The sequence below is a fragment of the Mus caroli genome, unplaced genomic scaffold (assembly GCF_978045245.1).
Source record: "Mus caroli unplaced genomic scaffold, Mus_caroli_1 scaffold_13, whole genome shotgun sequence".
In the NCBI taxonomy this organism is placed as follows: Eukaryota; Metazoa; Chordata; class Mammalia; order Rodentia; family Muridae; genus Mus; species Mus caroli.
This window is the reverse complement of record NW_028227268.1, coordinates 60,320,620-60,325,744: the sequence shown is the minus strand read 5'-3', so window position 1 is coordinate 60,325,744 and position 5,125 is coordinate 60,320,620. Positions and strand designations below refer to the sequence as shown.

Below are 5,125 nucleotides of genomic sequence, written 5' to 3'. Positions count from 1 at the left end.
GTTATTAAAGCCATAGGCATGCCCAGGGGTCATGTCATTTTCTCATCCAGCCACTAGAGGGCGGTGCCAGACTGCAAGTTGGCCCTCTACAGACCACATCCTAAACCTTAGAGAATTACACTTGGAGACATTCGTTAGCTTTTTTTCTTCAATATAATTTAGAAGCTAGGAATCCTTTCTAACAAAGAAATATAAAGTTAACCACTAAATGGACACCTGCTGAAGCGGCTGCACTGACTCGGAGATAAACGCGAGTCATTTAAAAAGTGTTCCTGCTTGGAGCACCTCTTCCCGCTTGGTGTGTTGGGGGGTGGGGCTGGGGGTAGGGGCAGAACCTTAGGAGTGGCCAGGAGGAGGCTCCTTAGTCACTGGAGACAGGAAACTGCCCTACAAGCCCTGGATAATTGTCATGAAAGGAGTAAGCCTGTCTGTCTTGCACTCTCTCTGACCCTAGTGTTCAAGACGGGACTCTTTCTCTCACATAGGATTCTGTTGCAGGCCTTGAAACCTTTGTCAGAGCTCCTACTATGCTATTTGGACTTTCAGTCTCCGTGGCTACGAGTAAATAAATTTTTGTTGTTGTTCTTTATGAAGTTAACTCTTTATTGTAGTGATGAAGATCACCAATTTGTGTCAGTGCACACACACACACACACACACACACACACACAAATAAAAAATTAAGTTTTCTTTATCTTCTCTCTACCTTTTCTTTTTCAGGAAATCATTTTTGCATCGGTTTTTGTAGAATGTATGATAATTTTTTATCTTCGTATAATGGGAAAACAAATCTTTACTAATTTTAAATAAGATGAGTTGGTGTTTAAAATTGATCACTGAAAAATCTGTACACACACAAGCGCGCACACACACGGAAGTCCTCAGCAAATTCTTTTGTAATAATGATGTTGAAAGGATAGACTATTATCTGACAGGTAGATCTTTTAAAACCTTATTTATTCATATGGCATTCATAATCTTGAACAGTAGGCATTTAAAATAAAATGTTTTTACAGAATTAATTCTTAGGATATAATGCTAAAAAAGAGATTCCTTGACTATAAACATTTGAAAGGTTGGAGAATCTAACGAATTTGGAGTTTGTGTTTGGCACTGGGCTAGGCAGGGAGGACAGGAGCTGCGAATGAGTGCAAGGTGTTTGCTGTCACAGTCAGGGAGACTAAGGCTTAGAGTCCGTTTAAAACCTGATGCTTAGACGCGCGAAAAGAAACCAGCAGCATTAGGAAGTCTCCAGAAAACCTTCCTCAACCAGCTGAGAGAAAAGTTCACTTATACGAATTTTAATTCCTCGCCTCCTTGGATTTTAAGTCTCAGAGCTTGAAGTGTGTTGATTCGGCTTTGTTTGATTTGTGAATTGATTTGGCTCTTTGCCTAATTTAATTCCGATCGCAATGCTGAAGTGGTTTTGCAGTTAAGTGGCCAAGTTTCTTATCAGTCTAGAGAAGAAATGGGTAAATGATTTGTCTGTAGATTTGAAAATGCCAAGGCTTTGGCCTTTCTAGCTCAGTTGTAGGAAAACAGGTATTCATGACCCCGACGTGATTTGAACACGCAACCTTCTGATCTGGAGTCAGACGCGCTACCATTGCGCCACGAGGTCACTGATACATAATGCATTTTGATCCTCTAAAGCTCCAGCATCCTGGCGGCTTTCTCCTGCAACTCCTCCTCCTGGACCGGCGCGCAGAGTTCCTGAGGCAACGCGGCGAGCCCAGCCGCCCAGGCAGATCCTGTCCCCAGGGCAGGCAGGAAGGAAAACCGACCCCCGGCTCACACTCACAGACTTAAGAACAGAATTCTGTCATTTTTCCCCTCTACCTTCTCTAGCTATAAAACGTATTGAAAACTGGACATCATGGAAGAGGCTAGCATCATAAAAACTGGTAACCACTGGCAACCTTAACGCTCAGTCGCCAGCAGCCACGTGAAGGGGCGGGGCCAGCCTTGCAGTCAGCCACAGCCCTGCCCGCTAGGCGCTGCCTTCTCTCGGGATCTGCTGGTTTACACCACAGGTGCACCCATAAACACGGAGGTTTTATGTGATACATAGCTCACTTTTAATCTTCGGGAGGCTTACTATCCATCTCTTTTTCCTCAGATCGTCCCCTCCTCATCCCTTAAGGGAATGGCGTGCCCTTTTCAGCATCGGAGGGGCAGGAACTGCACGCTGTTAGCTGGTCTTATATACGAAGATCTACAGGAGGGCTAATGAGTTTCTTCATTGTAAAGCTACTCTTCTCCCTTTTAGAATAACATCTAGGGATGGCGTATAATATCAGCCGCGCACATTTCTTCTCACCCTCGCAGCCACTGATTGCAGTACTCATTTTGACTGTAACAACAACTGCTGCGGTGTTTGACTAATGGGCATTTTCAAATACACTTACCGTTACATTTCTCCTTCGAGAGAAAGCTGTTATTTTCTTATTTACATATGTACTTATTTGTTTGCACCACATAGACTCATGGATATTGTTAATTCGTACAATTTTATTCTTTGTTTTGTTGCTGAAAATGTTTTTAACTTCAGCCATTATAAATCCTTCAGGTAGGCTTGTGTACTTCTGACACACCACAACCTTCTGCCTTAAAAGCGTTCGATGTATTTTATGTTTTTGATATCCTTTTCTATTCTAAAGTTATGCTCTAAGTTTCCTGCACAATACGCCATTTAGAGAGGTCTTTGAGCATGTAACCCGATATGCTTTAACACCATTTAACCTCCCTTTAACTGCGAGTTGTCTCTTCTCATTAACGTCTACTAATGTATTCTGTTTGGCAACAGAGAGTGATACAAAAGCTTACCCCAGTCTCGAACATTCATCTTCTTCAGGGCGAGCATCTTCGTCTCTGATGCCACTTCAGTAAAATCTCGTCTGAATGCACGAGAGACAGACGTGAACAACTGTGCTCAGGTGAAGACAACCCAGAAAAGCAGCAAGCAGATGGGATCCACTGTGTGGTTAAAAAAGCCACAGACACCTGTTAACTGCTGTCAATAAGCAACTTTGTTTTCTTTTTCTGATATAAATGCCAGTGGCCCAGGAAGTTTCGACATGTTGAGCTGTTGAAGTTGGCTTAGAGAGACACTGACTTGCGCACACAAAGGAAAACAGAAAGCAGCCAGTACTCCATTCCTGCCTCCCATTTTTCCATTTGAAATTATATATATGTTGGTAGTTTTTGGTCCTACCAGGAGACATACCCTAATATTCAGAACTACCAATGAAAGTGAAGAGGAATAGAAGCTTTTAAACGGTGTAAAATGTTTTCCCATTGGAATGGACTCTAAAGCAGTTTCCCACCTGTGCGGATGCCTTTTGGCATGCTTGTAACACATTTCCAACAGAAAGTGTCTCTGATGTCTTCCAAAAGGCCAGTCAGATCTGGCCTTCCTCCACTTCCACATGGCTCCACCGGCGGCACTCTGGAAGAAAGAATGACTTTGAAGTCTTGAGTGGCCTCTCACAAGAGACAGAGGAAGGCCAGACTGAGAAGCAAAACTTAGTGGACTTGTGAGACTGTCTAATTTCCAGGACTGTCACAACGCCAGGCCTGCAATGCTGAGGTTTCTTCCCTCAGTGAAGGGTGCATTTGTGCAAGCAGCTTTTAAAGCCACTTGCTTCCTAGGTGCTTTGTCTGGGTTGGTTTGCAGGAGACTACTTTGCTCAAGCAATGGCCACTGAGTTCCTTAGTCACCTCTCCTGCTTTGCTGGTCGGGAGTGGGAGGCACAGTGCTGTCAGCAGCAGGTGGCACAGTGGCAGCTGGACCTCTCAGTCTCACTCTGTGCTTCCCCTGTCCCAGCCCCTTGGCACACTATTTGCCCACTATTCCTCCAGAGACTTCTGTTTCCCATTGATGGATTGTGGTGGATCTGAGAGAGATGGGAATAGTGGTGGCTTTTGACACCTCCTCTCAGTGACACGTCTTCCAACAAGGACACACTTCTTAGTCCTTCTGTGGTTGTTGTTTTGCTTTTCATTTTTAAAGACAGGGTCTCTCTCTGTGTAGGTCTGGCTGTCCCAGTCCTTCTAAAACATTTGCACCACCTGGGGACGAGGCATTCAAATGTACAAGCCTATTGGGCATCCTCATTCACACCACCACAGACAGTATGGAGGCCTAGCTCCCTGGGACTGTGAGCCCAGGCACACCCCCTTCTTCTCCCTTAGGTCACAGTGCTTTATCACAGCAACAGAAAAGTAACCAACACACATGCACAGATACCTAAAATATACTTATTTTTATGTTTTGACTGTATGTATACGTACCACATGTGTGCAATGCACAAGGAGGCGATGGATCCCCTGGAATGGATTTATAAGGGTTGTGAGCTGACGTGTGTATGCTGGGAATAAAACCCAGATCTCCAGAAGGGGAAGTAAATGCCCCCCCCCTAAGACTTAGAGCTTGACATGCTTTCTTCTGAATGTGTCTTCATGTAAATCTAGTTACTCGTGTGAGTACATGTGATAATTTAATAAAACATAAATCTTATATTTACATTTATTATAACAAGAAGTTACTTATAAACATTGGGGGAAACTTGAAATTAACATGTCCGTATAATAAAAGTTACCTCTACGGTTCCAAATTATCCTTTTAATTGAACATTTCTAGCTCTGACTTCTTTTCTGCCCTACAGAAACAATACTTCAACAAAGGTCTTATTTATTTATTTATTTATTTATTTATTTATTTATTTATTTATTTTTGAGACAGGGTTTCTCTGTATAGCCCTGGCTGTCCTGGAACTCACTTTGTAGACCAGGCTGGCCTTGAACTCAGAAATCCACCTGCCTCTGCCTCCCGAGCGCTGGGATTAAAGGCATGCGCCACCGCACCTGGCGCCCAGAACATTTTTATCACCTGCAATGAAACACCATTTTTTAAGTATCTAATGACTTACTTTTCTGTTTCAAGGAAGCTGTATCTTGTATTTCATGTAAATGGAATAATACTAATAATATTTAGGTTTTTGTATTTTGTTTTTTCAAGACAGGGTTTCTCTGTATAGCCCTGGCTGTCCTGGAACTCACTTTGTAGACCAGGCTGGCCTCGAACTCAGAAATCCGCCTGCCTCTGCCTCCTGAGTGCTGGAAT

At 43.4% G+C, this 5,125-nt stretch overlaps 1 non-coding gene across 1 annotated transcript; it reads right to left on the bottom strand.

Annotated features, from left to right (window-relative positions):
- Positions 1 to 1,549: 1,549 nt before the first annotated feature.
- Trnaw-cca (transfer RNA tryptophan (anticodon CCA)) lies at positions 1,550 to 1,621 on the bottom strand. The gene has a single exon. It is a non-coding gene; the product is annotated as a tRNA-Trp (tRNA).
- Between the last annotated feature and the right edge of the window lie 3,504 nt (positions 1,622 to 5,125).